This window comes from Pan troglodytes, chromosome 2 (assembly GCF_028858775.2).
Source record: "Pan troglodytes isolate AG18354 chromosome 2, NHGRI_mPanTro3-v2.0_pri, whole genome shotgun sequence".
NCBI lineage: Eukaryota > Metazoa > Chordata > Mammalia > Primates > Hominidae > Pan > Pan troglodytes.
The window spans coordinates 39,679,206-39,698,645 of NC_086015.1; the positions used below are offsets into that span (position 1 = coordinate 39,679,206).

At 36.8% G+C, this 19,440-nt stretch overlaps 1 protein-coding gene and 1 long non-coding RNA gene across 47 annotated transcripts in view; one reads left to right on the forward strand and one right to left on the reverse strand.

Annotated features, from left to right (window-relative positions):
• ARPP21 (cAMP regulated phosphoprotein 21) overlaps positions 1-19,440 on the forward strand; it is a 155,716-nt gene that overhangs the window by 21,498 nt on the left and 114,778 nt on the right. The window contains exon 1 of one of the 46 annotated variants that reach the window (XM_009445120.5): positions 6,369-19,392. The exons of 34 other annotated variants lie outside the window; for them this stretch is intronic. The gene's annotated coding sequence lies outside the window, so the exon portion shown is untranslated. Of the gene's footprint in view, positions 1-6,368; positions 19,393-19,440 lie in introns of those variants that run through there. 11 more of the 46 variants (XM_009445122.5, XM_054680503.2, XM_009445128.5 and 8 more) reach the window with 11 other exon arrangements.
• On the reverse strand, positions 3,110-4,535 carry LOC107970602 (uncharacterized). Its single transcript, XR_001713238.3, has 2 exons — positions 4,312-4,535; positions 3,110-3,710 (listed from the first exon to the last, which is right to left on the reverse strand). It is a non-coding gene; the product is annotated as an uncharacterized LOC107970602 (long non-coding RNA).

Here is a 19,440-nt window from a genome sequence, read left to right on the forward strand (position 1 = left end):
CAGAGGACCTCTTGCTCTCCTGCATTTCTTTGAATTTGTTCTTAGCCTCAGCTTCTGCCTCTGGCCCCATCCTTCCAGATGTGAGCAGGCCAAACTCTTACTCTGCTTCCACCCCCTTATCCGCACATACACCATAAAAGTGCACCTCACTTTTTGCCCCTTCAAACTATCCTTGCTATTGGCTATAGTCTTTGCCCTCGAAATCTCTTCTGTGCCATCCTTGGAGAAAGGTCTGGAAAAGGAGAGCAATACTTGAACTCTCAAGGAAAGACAGAGGAAGGTTGCTTCTAACTCTCAAGTGTGTGTAACAAGAGGTTAAGATAATGACTAACTTCATTCTCAAAGTTCACTTCTTGGGGGATAATTATCAGATTCTTGATGGGTAATTATCAGTAAGGAGAATGACTAACTTTTGACTGAGGATTTTGAGTAAATGCTTCTATTCTTTTTTGTGGGGTACTACTCTCTTTATCTTACTGGATGGGAGATAGTTGTGGGTTTTTTTCCCTAAATAATGAATTAGTCTAATTTAACCCTTTATCTTGAAAATTAGTGAACAATCCTATAATGACTCATTTGGAATTCACAGCTTAGCATACTTACTGAAAAACAAAGAAAATATGTAGTTGGAAAGCTAAATTGAGTAACTCCTTGTTTTTAGCAGATTATAAATTTCTTAAAGGCAGGTACAGGGCTAAATCTATCTTTGCATCTCACAATTTTTAGCAGACTTTTTTACACCTAGTAGGAGCTGGGTAAATAATAGTTTATCAACTTCACTGGCATAACAAGGCCTAATTACACACACGATCACATATGCATGGATTACCTGTACAATTGAAACTGGACCCTCCAGGAGAGCGAGTGCTTTACTTTGACCAATTTAAATACAAATCTCAGCCTTGTAAAACATCAAATACAGAATATAATTTAATATTCTCTCATTGATTCATTGTCATAGTATGAAAATCAGTTATTGAGCTATATCGTGAGAATGGTGAATTTGTGCTGTTAAAACTTCACCTCCTCCAGGCATATCCACAAGGAGAAATGGCGAACAATGGGACAAAAAGAGGAAAAGAGATAAAGTGACTCTGTCAGTCTTTACCAGTAAAAGTCATGGAATACTGCTCAGCACATAGAAACATGCTGTAAGTGTTAGTTGCTGCTATAATTATTTAGGCAGCTCCTTTATTAGAATCTTTGAACTGCTAGTATACATTCTCTGCATGGAGTATAGAAACTTGAAAATAAATACAGCATAAGGAAATCAGAACACTTATAAATTTCTTATGACCGGCTATAAAATTCAAAAAATCAACAGTATTCAATTCTCATTGACCTTTTTATGTCCTGCCTCATCTCTCAAAAGAGTACTTTTGTAGGCAACAATAATACATATTTCCTGGAGAGAGAGTGAGGCACAGTGGATGCCTTTGTATTTATTGTGTTACCTTGGGCAAGTTCCTTGACCTTACTGAATTTTAGTTGTTCCATGTGTATAAAGGAGACAGTGACATACCTGTTTCTGGTTGTGAGGTAATAAATGAGATACTTTGTAAAAGTTTTGAAACACTTCATGGGCACTAACTAATTTGTAATCATAGTATCTTGAATGCCTATTATGTGTCAGGCCTGGTGTTAGCTATTGGTGATTTTAAAATTAAGTTTGAGGATATAATTTTCGGAGGTGTTCACAAGTAGACATACTTTGGATTTGAGATTAGAGAATTATGTAGCATTATAGTGGCCTCTGAGAGTTAAAGGTCAAAATAGGATGAGATTTCAGGTGTAGAAGATAATTCACACCATTGGAAAGAATCATAGTGTGTGTGGTTTATTTTTAAGCATTAAATATGTGGTCCCATATAAACCAACTTAGCAGTACCAATTGGCATACATGTGCGTATTGTATGTAGCTTTAATACTTTTATAAATATTGCAAGATTTGGAGCAGTGATGAGGTGCCAGGTATTAGAGAGGTGATTAAGAGGAGCTAACAATGGCTTAAAGCAAAATGGTGATTCTTAACCTGGGTTTTATCACTACTGCAAAGCATTTTCAACCCTTCTGAAAGGATGTCATGTGATGTTGCAGGTAGGTTTCTGGAAAGCATACTCTGAGATAGAGTTAAGTGTGCAGGATGTTTACTAAGGAGAGTTCTTGGGACCAACCCCACAGAGGGACAGGGAGGGGAGCAGGACTGGGCAGAGAGAGAAGGTGAGCTGCAGTTCAGGCCAGAGGATGAGGACAGCCTCTGCTGATCCTGCAGAAAGCTCTGCCACTGGAATGACCTTCAGAGAGTCCCACAAAGGGTTGAGATCTCAGGGCTTCTAGTACCCTCTTGATCAGTTATTGAATTATTGGATATGGATTATTCCAGGAAAGAGTGTGCTTGAGGTAGTGCAGCTCTCTGCAGCAGAGACAGTTCAACAAGAGGCAACAAGACCTTGAAGGGAGAATTGTGTCCACCAAGTGAAATCTACCAGAAGGGTAAAAAAAATTAACAAAGATTGCATATTCTCACTTGTATCTGGGAGCTAAAAATTTTGATCACATGGAGACAGAGAGTAAAAAGATAGATAACAGAGGCTGGGAAGGGTGAGTGGCATGGGGAAGAAAGGATGAAGAGAAGTTGATTAAAGGGTACAAACATACAGCAAGATAGAAGGAATAGATTCAATGTTTGATAACAGAGTAGGGTGACTATATTTAACAAAAAGATACTGTACTCAGGCGATGGACACCCTAAATACTCTGACTTTATCACTATGAGTTGTATGCATGTAGTAGCATTTCTCATGTACCCTATAAATTTGTACAAATTTAAAAAAAATAACAGAAACTTCATGATGCCTAGAGCAGACGTATCTAAATGCTTAACCCAGAATTGAATAAAAATTGTGTATTGCTGCTAGGGAGAAAAGCCTTCACTCGATTTGGGTCAGTTTTTTCAAAAAAGCTGTGATCTATACGGTTTTTAAACCCCTAACATTCTCCTTGGAAATAACAATCAATCACCTACAAATCAGAGTCTCTCCCACCTGGACTGAAGCCCAGTCTGGGCACATAGTTCTTGCATTTGACAATGATTTAATCCCCAGACAAATTTTTATACTTTGAACTTTTTATTATGGAAATTTTTTAAATGTGCACAAAATGGAGATAATTGTGTAACAAACCCCCATGTATGCATCATGAAGCATCAGCATTTTGCCCTTCTTGTTCCAGAGAAATTTTTAATAGCACAAAGCACAGCCTCCCGTGTTGATCGGAGACAGATCTGGAGGGATGTGTCCTCGGAGCGGGGTGAGATTTCACAATGTTTGAAGTTAGGAACATCTCTTAATAGCACTGACGTGAGTGCAGTTGAAGCTGTCAGAGCCACGGTTCTGGGAAGTGGCACGCTCACCCCCACAGTCCTCCGGAGTAATGCTGGGCCATATACTCGCATTTCCACTGTCCCAGCTTGCCTGCTGGGCCGTGGGAATTGGATTTGGACCTGGAATGTGTGCTGATGCCTGAGGCTATCTTACTGCTTCATGGCACCCAAGAAGGCCATACTTGGCATCTCAAAAAAAGGTGCAGGGCATTTAACATGTTTGCTTTAGTTTGGTAATTATGCTGTGTAACCGAGGGTCCTCTTGGAAATTGTTGCAAATGAAAGTGAACTGTCCAGTCGTCCGTGTTCTTGGCAAATTTTCAGCCCACTATAAAGCGAAAATCAAAATTTCTGTTTAAGAAAGGAGTATCTTCAAAAAAGCTTGCAGACAATATCTAAAGCAATGTTTGAAATCTTAATAGAACCCTGTGACTTGAACATCTAAACTATTCTTTAAAGTTTGATTTTGTTTTTAGTTGACACGTACATATTTATGGGGTATAATGTGGTATTTCAACACATGTATTCATTGTGTAATGATCGAATCAGAGTAATTAGCATATCCATCACCTCAAATATTTGTCATTTCTTTGTGGTGAGAACATTAAAAATCCTCTCTTCTCGCTATTTGGAAATATGCAATACAATATTGTTAACTGTAGTTACCCTATAGAGCAATTTCTAGAACAGAACTTTTTCCTCCTGAGTGTAACTTTGTACCTGTTGACCAGACTCTCTCCATCATCCCTCCCACGATCCCTAGACTCCGGTAACTGCTATTCTATCATTTCTGATACCCTGCAACTTCAAGTCCCCAGGTGGCTCTGCCAGAGCGTTCACGATGACGTCCCATTCCTGTTAAGCTATGCCTCTATCCTCAGTGGAAACAGCCCGGGCGTTCCTAGGAGTGAATCAGCAGTCCGCTTTACCCCTTCGAATTGAGCAGGAATTTGTTGGTTGTTTGGCTCCGGAGCAGGTGGCGGCGGGGGCTGTGGCGGTTGCGTTTCCTCTTTGAGGTGGGGGCTCAGCTGTTTCCTTGGTCACGCGCCCCTGGTAAGTGCCTGGAGGAGGCAGAAGGCCAAGAATACAGCTGAGACTTGGTCTGCTGCCAACTCCCAGCAGCTGCTGCTCTGTTCTCTGAGCTGGAACCGACTCCAGGCTGCTATGTGGCCTGATCTGGCATTCAGGGAGGGGCTTCAGAGGAGTGTCACTTGCATACTCTGAGTGACTTAGCCCACCTGCTATTTTGTGTGTGTGTAACCTAATTCAAATGAGACTTCTCCAACATTCGAATTACATGAAAAATGTTAGGTCACTGAAAGAAACAAACTTTTCGCTCCTTTGGAGGCCAATGAATTTGCAGATCTTAAAGGAATGATTTTAAAAGTTAAAAGCTGAGTGGACCACCCTAACTCAGAATACCTGAGTTTAATATAAGTGTGTCTTGGTTTATATTTATGTCTGTCTACATATGCACAAAAGCAACTTGGAAAGAATACAGGACTAGAAGAAGAACAGAGTCTTAGGTTTTATGTGGCCTTTATGTAGATAAATATAAAGGACAACAGCATTGCCCTTGGCCTAAGCTTTTTTTTTTAATATGATAACAAGATCATAAGCGGCCTAAGCTTTTTTTAATATGATAACAAGATCGTAAAACTCTCATGAAATTATGAGAGCTTGTTTTTGAAGTAAAAATGTAAAGTAAGTGGAAAGTTCTGAGCAAAGTGCTATACATGGACACTCTAAAAATATCTGCAGAATCAAAATGTGTACTTAGATACCACACACATACATCCATGCATCTAGTTCTACATTGCAGTAGTTAATAGGTCTTTTCAAATGACTTTAACACTGAGTTGTCTTGTATAGTGAAAACATTCATTTGGAGGTAAGAGGTTATATCAAACATTCAGGATTTAGTCATTTCCTATATTTGAGAAACAAGAAAAGAATCATCTGGGTAAATATTGCATTTGTTCATGAAACCATCCTCATTTTCAAAAGCACAGCTGCAGATGAAGAGCTACTTAATGAACCCTATTCCATCTTGTAAAAAGTTAATACAACTTCCCCCTGGAGTCTCCTAGAGGGCAGGGCTGTACTCCAGTCATCGTTGTAATGCTTGTTCTCATCAAGGTATTTAGTTAGTGTATGCACAATATGTGGAAGGCAGTAAAATGTATCCTGCTCATTAATGTTTTTTTAAAGGAAATGTGATAGAATGTGTGCATTGTTGTGGTTTCTAAAACACCCAGATCATTGCTCACTGTATGATGGCTCAACTGGTCTGTGCCCATATCCTCAGAACCTCAACTCCAACCTTATGGTTCAAAGAATAGTGGTTGGAAGTAGGAGCTGATTAAAAGTGGCAAACCTACTTGGGGGATACTCAGTCAAGGAGATTAATAAATAGTATATACTGAGAATGATACAAATGAATACCGATGTTGTCACTTATACACCCTTCCCTGAATCTAAACCTACCAAGCAGAAGGGAATTTAATTTCTTTAAATGGAGTTATAGGGTATTCCCACAAACTGCTATTTTTTTCTGAAAATTTTTTACTGGTTTCTTGTAGAGGGAAGCAAGCTTAGAACAAAATATTCCAGTCAGTGGCTCCACACAAAAATATCCCTGAATTCTTAAGAAATTTTAGCCCAAGTCATATTGCAAAATTATTCTTGACTTTGTTTTCAGTAATTTTGAGTTGTTTTGATTTTGACATTTATTCCAAGCACAAAACATATTTTATGATAATTTAAATGTCTATTTAATTAATCTTGACATTCTTTTGGCATTATTCAACTAGTTTTAAAATTTTTGTTAAATTATTTGGTTGTGTGTAGGTGTAGGGTTTTTATTTTAGTTTGTCTTTGACATTAATTTCAAACATACCTTTTTATAGACTAAATTCCTTTTATTGCACATTTTATTAAATGTACTTCTTCTTAATTTTAGCTTTATTAACAATTTTTCCATTATCTTTACTTTTCTATTTTTTGATTAAATGGGTAATTATATTTCAACCACAAACATGCTTTACAGTGTGATTAACACTGCAAACAGGCATCCAAATTAATTCATTATTTTCTATCTCTTCTCAGTCTTTATGTTTACTTTTTCCAACTATAAAAGTAAACAGGTTTTTTTGAGATTTGGAAAGGTTAGAATAAACATGCAACCTCAACTATCCCCTGTGGTTCTACCCACCTGAATTGCCACTGGCATCACTATGGCATGCCTTCAGTATTTATTGCCAGTCATGTAGTAACTATTATCCTCACTCATTTCAAAAGCGTATGGATAAAATTGAAGTCCCAGAACCAATCTGTCAGAATTTAGGCTCTGCCTCACCCCTAGAGTGAAATATTTGATATGCTTAATGTATCTATGACTCAGCTTCCTCCACTCTAAAATGTGACTCTTTAAGGGCTAGTCCTATTATCCTATATTCTTTAATCAAAATACTGTCAGGCACAGAGTGAGTCTCCAATAAGTATATTTAAATTGTTTTAAATTGATACTATTTATATTAACATTTAACTTAATTTTTATTCAAAATCTCAAACTGTATCATAGTAAAACTAGTTTTATTTAGCAATCTGATTTGTGGCAGTGATAATGATAATGGGGAACTAATTTAAGAATGAAACCACAGTCATTTTGCATTGTGATTACGTGTCATAATCTCATGACTAGTTAAATTTATGTATTAATTCATTAAATAACTAATTCATCAAGTTATTATTGAATTCCAAGCATTCTACTAGATGTTTTAGTACAATATTCCTCATTTTAAAATAACTTATGTGAGAGAGGGTTAAGTCACTTTCAGATTCTTCTCAAAGAAGCAGTAATCTTTTTGCATTGACTCTTGGAAGTTGGACTCTATTTGTAGCTTCGATCGCTTCTTAATATATTTGAAAGAGGTGCTAGATTAAAAGAAGAGAAAAAGATATGTAAGAGTCCTTCTAGTTAATTAAAAGGAAATGTAATCTAGTCTTAAATTGGATCATAATGCATGACAAGTTAATTTATAATGAAATTTTGCAATGGTATTGATGCAGTATCACTCCAAAATACTGCACTTTGGAAGTCAGTAAGTCTTGAAGATCACCTGCAGTAGTTTTATTCTTGAAGAAGAAGAAGAAGAAGAAGAAGAAGAAGAAGAAGAAGAAGAAGAAGAGGAAGAAGAAGAAGAAGGAAAAGGAAGAGGAAGAAGAAGAAGAGGAAGAGGAAGAGGAAGGAGAAGGAGGAGGCGGAGGAGGAGGAGGAGAAGGAGAAGGAGAAGAAGAAGGAAGAAGAAGAAGAAGAAGAAGAAGAAGAAGAAGAAGAAGAAGAAGAAGAAGAAGAAGAAGAAGAAGAAGAAGAAGAAGAAGAAGAAGAAAGAAGAAAGTCATAAAGTAAGTGAGAACACAAATTTCCCTCTCAGGAAATTCACAATGTCCCTCCCTCAGAAATTTCTTGCTACTATTCATGGTAAAGTATCATCTCTGACTTTGTTCTTATCCATTTTGGGGGAAGAGTATTCCTAAATATAGAAGTGTAAATTTTTGGAAGTGTATATTTTTTAATAAATTAAAATAAAATGGAAACCTAAAAAACAGAGCATTTTTAGTATTTGGATGGGCAGCATTTCTTTTCAGTTTTGCAGCATCACCTTAAGTGTGGCATCTTGGGGAGCCTAGTGGATTGCCAGTAGAGCAAATAGCCAATGTATTCCACTGGCTGGCATGCTATCTTCTCCTTGCTCCTGCTGGAGTCTCTGAAGTGTAGAGCAATCATGGCCTAATCTGGAATTGGCATCTGGGGGTATGCCCAAGCCCCATATGAGTGGTCAGGCCATAGAGTTGCCAGCAGAGAGCTAGTGCTCCCAAAACTGAAAACGAAGTCTACCAGGATATGAGGATAGTTTTGAACCACACAGGATTTTAGATACCTGGGATCTGCCGTTTTTACATTTGCAAATTGCCAAGATTCAAATTACAATATTTAAAATTATGATACTAATAATGCCTTGTGAGACTGACTAAAAGTAGTCATTTATGTAAATATGCTTAGACTTCTTTGGTACTTGGAGATTCAAGTTACTTCTCTCGTCATCATGCATGTTTTGAGATGCAACAGGATCTCATTTTGTTCTTTACTTTCTTTATATCTTATTTCCACTGAAAATATGTGATCTTTGAGGCATAGAACACATTTTTCTATTTAGCAGACTTTATCAAATACGAGGAAATGCTATTCTTAATATAATACTTAACTATAATTATGAACAGTCCTCTCTGCTAGGTGCTAGCAATAAAGAATAAATGACCCCTTTTGTTTTCACAGTTTTATATTTATTTTTGCTGCAGCCTTCATCATACTAATACATTCCTCCAAATATTTCATATTCGACTTTCATATATTTGCAGGAGAGTTTTTGACAGTTGGGTCTTCCTTCTTTCCTTCCTTCCCTCCTTCCTTCCTTCCTAATTATCATTATGAGCAAAGAAAGGTAATAATTTCTCCCACTACATAAGATTTTTCCCAAAGATTAGGCCTTAGACTTTATTAAGGAGACAACTCAACAAAAAAAGATTCCAGTTCTGAAAGTACCTTGCTATATGTTACAAATGCAACTGCTGGCTTCTCCTTTCTTATCTACTTTAAAATCTTGAAGCTTTCACAAATAAGCCCACAGCTCAGAAGCTGAGTATTTTATATTACATAAGATCGACAGATAGTTGATTTCTGTGATATATCAAATTGTACATTTGATTCTTTTTTGGATAATTTTACCCTAGCAATTTCCACATCCATAGTTTGGATGTACACTCTTTTAAACGTTCAAAACCACACTTTCTTATGTTTCCTTTCTTTTGTGTAATGCCAGATTTTCAGCCTCCATTTCAGGGATCAGATTGTTCCATTTGTCATAGGAATGCCACATCACATTTTCTTTTCAAGTGCAAGGTTACAAATTACAGACACCCAAGTGGGTGGGTTAACTTCACATCTTTCTTTCTGAAGTGTCAATTTGCACTAGGTGCACCAACAGTTTTCTTCTATTGAAGTGTCTGTAAAGTACACTTTAAAACTATTTTGTGTGCCCATCACAACCATGTACAAAGCTAATTACCCCTTCCAGGCACTTAGCTTAGGCATTGTAGAATCCATAAATAAAATCCCCAAATCTTCAACTTCATCATCAGGACTCCCCAGGGAGTTTCTGAGCACAGTTTAACCGTTTTTCTTCAGTACTACATGGACCATTCAGCCCTGGGACCACACACCAACGTCTGTCATCATCTGAGTTCAGATTGACTGTGACCCTCCCAAATATCAATAGTTTCTGCCAGGTCCTTCATTTAGTATAGTTTGAGAATCTGCTTTTTCCTCTTTCTTTAGTAACAGGTAATGATAGCATGTTCTAATAATTCACAGAGATTATACCAGCATTTATTTTTATAAGATCATTGAAAAGTATTAAATATTTTGAAACATGAACATTACAAAAAGCAAACACCCATTTTCTTTGACTCTGGCTTGCTAGGATTGAAGGGTCTTATTGTCAGGTTTGTGCAGGGAACACCCAAGTAGGAGAGTCCATCATGCAGATGTTCACCTGAAAATGCTTTTAGTCTTGAATGTAGTTACGTTCAACTCTCTCACTTCTCCTTCAAACAAGAATGTTTTGTTTAAAAAGGAAAAAAAAAGGAATATCAGATAAAGTCAATCTTACAGCAGGCAGGGGATATGAAGAGGTTGACATCATCGGGTCATGTCAGGCTTTTTAGGTAGAGCATGCTCCTGTGATCGTAATTCTCACATTGAATGATGATAGGTCGGCCAAACTCAAACTGCAGCCCTTCTCTTACAGATGACCAACCACATGGTCTCTTTCGGTTATTTTCAAAGCAGGGCATCTGGAGTCCGATCAGCATTGCCACAGATGGACCCAGAGCCTGAGTGCTGCCTGCCACAAACAAACACACGCCAATTCAGATGGTTTAAGTGGGAAAGTACCTTCTGGCTAAGCTGTGGACACATTGAAAAAAAAGAAAAACATGCAGATTCTGCTCCATCAATGTGTTGTGAGGCTCCTGAAAATGTTTTCCTCCCAGGAATGTATTCATTTATCCTTTCAACAAGCTGGTATCGATAGTGCTCCTGCTCTGCACTAAACAACAGTTGGAAGATACACTGGCCTGAGGGCCCTCTCTGTCCAAGGAACTTAGAGTCTAGTGCTGGCATTCTTCATCTGGAACATTTATTCAAAACGCTAGTATTTAAAGCATGGCCCCCAACACAAGTCAAACCCTTGACAGATTAGAAATAAAGGCTTTGAGACACTCATTTGCATATTTATTTTCATATGCCATACATTTGCTGTACCAGAGTCTCTGTAAGTCCTCTCTCCAAAGGCACATAGCTCCTTTCACTCCCCTGGCTGCTTTCCTTGTCTCCCAGGAAAAGAGACATCAGATGAAACACACTTCTGCAACCCGCTCTTCAGCACTTGAGGTCCTGAACATGGACACTTTTCCTGCAGTACATCCACACCCATTCTCAGGTAGTTTTGTTGTTATTCTCTTGCGTTTTCCATTTAAACACACCGAAAGATATTTAACTGTGGTGAGGAAAAATTCCAACACAATCTTGCTACCAAAATAAATGCCAATGTCAAATGAATTATTTTATATTTCAAGTTGACCTATTTTCAGAAAGTCTGAGGAGAGTAAGAATTATTTCTTGAACACTTACATTTTTTTTCTAGCAAATATGTTGATCTCAACACAGCACTTTTTTGTTTTCGTGACTGTTTTCAGTGGTGTTAATATGTAATTTTATGTAACACTATATTGGGCAATGTAGAGAAAGGAAGAAACAAAACAGGGAGAAAAAACAAAAGACCCCAGCATTTAAGAGGAGGCAGAGCAGGCACATGTGATGAGAATATATTATCTTCCACTTTGTAATAGGAACACCGTTGCCCCTGAACTGTGTGGCACTTCCTCCTAAGGGGAGAAATGACAGTTCGATGAGGACCCTGTTAGAGTAAGCACTCAGAGGAAACCTCATGCAATACTGAAAGAAGTCAAGTGTGGAAGAAAGGAGAGAAAGACATTGCTTTATCTAGTTTTTTTGTCACCTAGCAATATAAGCAAGGCCTAGATGTTTGGCCAGTTTAATTATGATAAATCATGCAATTAATGATGCCATCACTTTCTCAGAAAAACTCAGAAAGCACCAAGAGCCTGAAGAAACTCAACCACATGTGCATCATCAGTTCAAAGGTTCAGCACTCTCCTTTTATCTTTAATGAGAATATCTTTTCCATTGTCTCTGTTTTTCCTTACTTATATTCTTTAGTTTCATTAAGATAGATTTTCAAAATTAGCTTTCAAAAGACATTGAGAAAACCCTAAGTTTAATGTTAGCAGTGTCATATGTGTTTATATTATATGCTTCAGTCCTCTGAGTTGCTTTGCTCTCAAATCCCTTTGTCTGCTGACTTCTGTAATTAGTTTCATAGCTGCTTTCTAGCAAGCACCATCTCTTTCCTTTTCCCGGTATCATATCCAGAAGGCCACAAAATATTCTGCACAGTAGGAGATCAATAAATATGCCTAGCTCTCTGTGAATGGATAGACCCACTATCACAGAGCTTAACAAGACCAAAGCCTTCATGAGATCCAAACCTCCAGAAACATGTCCTGGTTTTACTTTCAGGTACCTTCTAGTGGCTGTTGCTTTAGTTTAAGAAAAAACTTTATTGCCACATTAGTTTTCATAGGTCTTTGCATGATTAGATATCTTGGCCTTTAGGTGGAGGATGCAGAAACACAGCAAAGTCACATAGCCATTACTGATTAGAATCCAGGTAGGGCTTTAAGCCTCTTTTCATTCACTGAGTCAACAAATCCTACTATGTGCCAGGCACTATTCTTAGTATTGGGGTTAATATAGAGATACACAAAATAGGCAAAAATCCCCATGATTGTGGAGTTTACATAATAGTGGGAAGAGAATCTTTTTTACTACTTGGTTCAAATTTTGAGCTTTGTTAAAGAACGATTCATCTGCTTTTTCTGAGACCTGGGGAATCCAGTGATTGAACGAGCCATCAGCTGGCCAACTTAACACTAAAGATATAGGACAGGCAGACAGCTTGCTGTCTTCCCTGCTGTAGGCTAGCAATGAATAGATGTATTTGATGTGAGGATAAGATGTAATAATCTGTGTAGAAAATTCAGTCAAAAATTATCCCTGTAGTACTCAGTAAAAGGTAGTTGTAATGATATATGTAATAATCTATGTAGAATTATTAATAGATGTAATAATCTATGTAGAAAACTCAGTCAAAAAATACCACTGTAGTACTCAATAAAAGGTAGTTGTTTCATTGGTGTGGTTGTTGAATCTTGCAGAAAGAGAATGCTATTAAGATGTTAACACAAAACTATAGCTCAGAGCTGCCCTATATAACTGGAATCTCCCTTTGTTCCTGTGTCTTCTGAAATTCCACAAGCTATGCTTAGGATGGCAGCATACATCCGTTTCTGCTAATCTCTCTCTGCCCTCTGTCCCTCCCTTTTGGAAGTGGAGTACACCTCCTGTGACCATAGCTTCTGTGATCACAGATTCTATATGCTCACATTTTGCCTTTTAATTTTGAGGACTTGGCCCCTTTCATTCTTTTGCGCCCCTAGAAAGAAAATCCTTTCATTCGTTTTGCTGTTAGGGAGGGAGCTGAGGTCATAGATGGGCAATTAAAACTTCTATGTTGATTCCTTTTTAAAAGGTTTGGAGTGATGATTTTGGTAATAATAAATCTGAAAAGGCAATATTAAGGCATGAAATAGTCATTTATGGTAGCAAATACTAAGTATTGACATAAAACAAAGATGTCATAGCAATGGAAACATCTTATTTTCCCTAATGTATATATAGGAGTAAACATGGCTTTTATGGACATTTCAAAAATCAGACAAAATAACAACTTAGCAATTTTTATTTGCTTTTATTCATTTTACCTAAATGTCTCTTCCTTTTTACTTTCTTTGAGAAAGGTTTTAATAACTCAAACACTTAGCTCCCATTTTGGCACCTCTAACTGCATCACATTTGTTATTTCATTGTTTTTGAAATGACAGATGCTTCTTTCACATCTTGTAGGAATGAAGAAGAAAAGAGTTCATGTCAGATATAATGATTACTATTAAAATTAGTATTTCTCCCCCATTTATTAAAAAATGCCTTTTTTCTTTGTGTTGAATTGTATGTTTTTGAACCCTTTAAACCAGAAATGAAGATATGCACTTTATGAAAAATTATTGTTCCATTAGAGAGTGTCTCCAATAGAAATAACTGAAAATAAATAATGAATTGTTTTCTTGACACCCAGATAAGGAAGAAACTTTTAAATATTTTATTGAATTGAATTGAACTGGATGTAGAATGCAGAATTTCCAGTACCAGTTAGATTAATAATGCCCAAACAAGAATATCATCATTTCAGAGGATCATTTCACATTTTCATCCCTGAAATAGTACTGCTTGATATAGGAGATCATAGAACAGTGATACTGAGAGAAATATATAGGATAAGTGTGTAACTCACTGAGATTAAGAACATTTTTGTCTTAGAAAAGTTATATGGTATCGTTATCCACAAGATCCCAACAGTATTATTTAAGTACCTGTGAAATTTGTTTCAGTTACACAAGGAATCATGAGGCCATTACTCAAGTCTGAGATCCTGGCTTTTTGCTTGAAGATTAAGGAGATGTTTTTTTTTTGAAATGTTACCCGTGTTTCAGCACCAATATGGATTGTAATTAATTGTTCCACATTAAAAAATTATGATGCCTACCTACAAAACCTGGGTATACTTTATCTGGGAATAATGCAGGCATGTGATTTTCTATGTGGCTTTTGGAAAGATGGGCTCTATGAGTTCTAGGTGTGGAAGGAGGAAGTTGGGCAGCTAGATCTCAGACAACTTTATGGCATTCTGATAGCTATGAAAAATGGGCCTTAAGGATTTTCAAAAGGAGAAGCTGAGCATAATATTTAGAAACCCAAATGTGTCCATGTGATTTGGGGGATAAAACCAAGAAAGGGACACACATGCCATCATCAGATGATATGCTCAGGACATTTCTGTGCAGTATTTGTAGGCTCGTTCACAAGGAGAAAAGATAGCGGTCCTGTGAGAAACAATGTGTGGGTCTCTCTTGCGACATACTGGGAATTAATTGCACAGATTAGGTAAACTTGCCCTATATTTCTAATAGAACCATCACTAGAGGAACACAGGTTATTGAAAAGAGCTCTGACACCCGGTCAAAATGATTATGTTTCCTGAACCATCTCTGCTTGTAGATAAGTCTGGTTCTAGATCTTGTCCAAATCATTGAATTTAATGTCAGTTAGGCTAACTAATTTCAAGCTTCTTTGCAGCTCTGTGGTTTTCTGGGAATTTGCATTTTTTTTTTAAAGTTTGCATCATGCTGGAGGTTGATGACACCACCTTGCATGTGGGTAAATTATGCCAGACTCTTAATAGAATGATGTTGGAAATGTAAGGTGGTGATTTGCCTGTATGGGTTATGGAAGTTTAGGCCATTTAAAAATCTTTGGACTGGTCTCAATGGTCACACACTCAAACTAAAACTAACCTTGATGCTGTCGGATTCTTGGCTTATTTTCTAACATGGGAGCAGAGCCTTTGGCTTCTTTCTCTGTGACATTGATTTTGGTCAAAAAAACCCTCCTTATCTGTAGCAGAAATATGCACAAACTGGGCCAGTCTTGTGACAAGGCTGCCCATCAGCTATTGCATTCCATCCAGCTCTGTCATTCAGATTATTGACATCCTGATGTTTGTATTCTTCCAGGACCATATCCAGGGTAAGCTTTGGGAAAAAAATTATAGAGTTGTCTTTTTCAGTGAAATATGATGTCTGTTACCCTTTGTTGGTGAAAGCACATTGGCTGTACATGCATTGATTCTGGTGGAGGTGCAGGTGTTCTCTGAACATTGCATTTTCTCTATCTAACCTTTTTATTCTTGCCGTGTCCACATTGGATAGATAAATAGCAATGTATGTCACCAGGTACTGCTAAGATGAAGATGATGATGATAGCATTTAGTAGGTACTGGTGTGAGTCAAGTACTAACCATGGAATGTTACATCCACAGAACTAGTCTGTATATATATGTGTCATCAATATGTCAGAGGAAATTTTGTAAAGCAGAATTCCAATTTCCCCTCTTATAGTATCATTTTCTGCCTTTGATCTGTAGGTGTGTATATTAATTTGCTTATTTTTTAATTTATATTCAGGAAGAAAAAAAGATTTTGAAATGTGAGATTGTGTTAGTTCCCCTGAATAACATGTCACAATGTAGAACATTCTTGCTCATAGTAGAAGCTCAGTAAAGACTTGTTATACAAGTGAAGAAATAAAACACTGGCACAAGGCCTTTCTTCAGATGTTTTTATTGACAACAGACTTTCCTTAGTTTTAATGGCATTCATGATTATTATGGTGCTACTCCTTTGCACAGCTTTGGCATCAGTTCCTTCCACTTTTGGCATTCTGCTAAATGTTGATCTTGGTTATGTTTGATCCAGGTCACTACACTTAAAAAAGAAAATGTGAGATCCTATATATAACCTTCTACATGTTTATAAAATGTCAGGCTCTTAGATTAAAGCTTAAACAAGGATATTCATTAAAACATTTATATTCCCCGAAATCTTAACCAGAAAATTTATTTTCTTAAATGTCCCCCTCTGTTCTTCCAATAAAATGGTTCTCTGGCAATTTTGGCATTTTCATGATGGCTCAAGAATCTAACAGAATGCCTGCACATGAGGTTGAGTTTAATTAAAGGGTAAAGCTCCTGGTTGAGTGTTTCTTATACACTATTGAACGATTGCATTTTGGGTGTGTAATTAATGTGAAAATTTCTCATTGATATTTTTGATCACCTTGGGAAAATTTCAGACTTGCTAAAGATATTAGTATGTGCATTCTATTCATGGCATTGTTGCTCTTATTTTTGAAATGATTACATCCCAATGACTTTTTTTTTACTTGCTTTAAACTTAATTTTAAAGGTTCAAAATCTTTCTTAAACTTTAACAGAATAATTGTTTTGAGAATGGGTTATATGCTTGGCTTATATAGTATTGCAATATTTATATATCTATGTGGCAATTTGACAAATCAATCATCACCCCAATATACAAGTGGTTTTCATTTACAGAACCATGCCCAGCTTAAAAAGAAGAAGCAGTGCATATAAGCAAAACATTTCAATTTCAATAAGTAAATCTTGACTGTGTTGTTTCATCATAAAGTACCCATGCTAATTTGGGTTAATATTCGTCCATCTCTTGTTAATTTTTAGCATAAATATTGTGAAGAAAGTGACTAATACAGTGACACTCCCAACTTATTGATAAAAATTTACCTTTAATTTCCCTTTCATCGGTGAACTAAATTATTGCCGAAATTTGAATCAAATCTGACCTTTCTTTCCCAATTGGTAGCACAGTGATTAATATGTGTAATACACACACACACACAGACACACACACATACACTTAGGACATATCTATTTTGATAGTGATGATGAAAGACAGCATATAATATTTGGTGCTTTGCATTTTGCCTTTCTTCTCCCTACCTTTCTTCCTCATCTCCACAACCTGAATTGTTACTGTGTTCAACTCTAAACTAAAGAAATAAGAAACAGCGTGAATATAAAGTGATATAGCAATTATTTTACTTGCTTTCTTCATGGTAAATAGTTTACAGCATTGTTGATTAATTTCCTGTAGCTGAATTTGCAAACTATTGACAACCTTCTCTAAATGCTACCCACAAAATTATGTTTAAAATAGTATTTCCACTAAAAAAAGATAGTAACTTTTATTTTGTGCATTTATATATAGTCTCTTCTTTCTCCTTCCATCCTTCAAACTGTAACAGTTGAAATTTGGCCAGAATATTCATTAACCAAATGTTGAAGAAAAGATATTTGTTGAAAATAGTTTGGGTTATTTACAAAAATGAAAGAAATTGAAACAGATCAAGATGAAATGGGAGTGGAAGAGTCCGGTTAGTCTGGTGAGCAGAAAGCTGAAGTAGGGTTGATTTTCTGGCACTGCTTTCTCAGCAAAGAGAACAATTTTAATCAGTTACAAAAATATTTGTGATCCATATGTTCCTCTCTGCTCATTCCCATATGCCCATTTTCTCTTTTATCTTGGTAGATGATGACTTTATGATTCAGGCATGCAAGAATAATACCTCGCTGACTTTAGAGCTCGGTGCTATTTCAAAACGTGTCCTGGTAATTACGCATACACATATATCCAGGCTGTCCCCGCTTTGATTTAGTTATGTGAATATCAGTTTGTTCTTTCTCTCTTCCTGGAAAGAATTATATCTTGCATCCTCCTACTGAGGCTGGAATAATGCATCTAAGACTTAGTTTTGGAAATTACATTGCTGTTCACCTGCTGAGTGAACTGTACAAATATGAGGGTCTTAAAGAGAAATCAAAAGAGTTGCTGTGATCCTTGAGAACTTCATTCAACTTGGAAAAAGTACAACAGAATCCAGAATGCTTTTCATAACCATCACTGACATTTATGCTAAGACATATTAGATAACGGGCTTCTTAGTTAAATAGATTCTAATTTTTAAGACACGATGATTTCTATTTAATATTGAGTATTATAGTAGCTATGGTGAAACTGATCAAAATTGAAAAACTAAAATTACTATTGATTAGCAATCCAGTTTTTTCCTAAATGCATGTCTAGCTCTCAAAAGCCATATAATTTCCAAAAACGGAAGAAACATAGTTTAAAGTCTAATCATCCATCTTCATAAAACATGAATAAATCCAGAAACTATTGACTGTACTACTGATTGCATTTTCAACAGTTGCTTTCCCCTTGCACAACAAATGGCTTTGTAACCCAATATGTTATTAATATAGCCACAGTAAAATCCTGTAAGGAACCAGCTGTGCTCATTTAAACTTGGGAGAAGAGGGTAGCAAGGAGGAGGGAGAGAGGGTTTCTAACTTTCAAACTACGTAACTGGGATGCATTTAGTGTTTTCATAGGCAGGTATGTGTTGGAAGAGGTGTGCATGCTGTTGGATTTAGCCGTTGTGCACCAGAATAGCGTTATAGGGAAAAGGAAGAGATGCAGCCTGATTTGGGCAAATATTATTAGGAGCCCGTCTCTGTGTTTGCATTCAAGCTGTCTTTGCCGCTGCTCCTGTAGGAGTTGTGAGAAAGAGAAAGTGCACATTATAGCGTGGATTGTTTTCAACAGGCTTGAAGTTTGCAAATCTGTTGAATCCCTCTGTCAGTGTTTCTTTGCTGTCAAACAGAATGCCCAGCTGGCAGTGGCAATCCCGATGGGGAGGGAGGGCTATGGATAGATTGTGTTCACCCTGCAACAAGAATATTAGGAATTCTTCTTCCCAAACTATAAGTAGAGAGAAAAGAGCTTTCTCAGCCATGCCATTATAAAAGTTTTCTTCTTCTTTTTTTTAACTTTTATAGAGAATGTTTCATTAAATCAAAACCTTTCTGTACACTTTATTCAGGTAGCTTTCATAAAGAGAGAAACCACATAAACAGCATTAAAATGTATAATGTAATCTATAATTAAGACAAAGGCTTTGGTTAGAAAAAGAGGCAAGACTTTTGCTCATAGGTGATCCTGATTCTCATTGAGGCAAACACACAAGCTTGTTTTTTTTTTTTTTAATACAAAGTGCGAGATTTCACTAAAAAAGGTTAAAATTGAAGTGAGTAATCTTCGGTGCATAATGCAATTGTTAATTTTAGCTCCTTGCGTGGGTGCCGTTCTGACTTGAACAGCCGGCTGTAGCCTTCATTAGAGAAGAAGCAGGCAGCTTGAGACAGGTGGAGCTGGATCAAGCTGTGAACGTGATTTGCTGGAAGCTGGTCATTAGTGTTAGAAACCCCGTCTTATTTATTTCATCCTTCACCCTACCATGATTA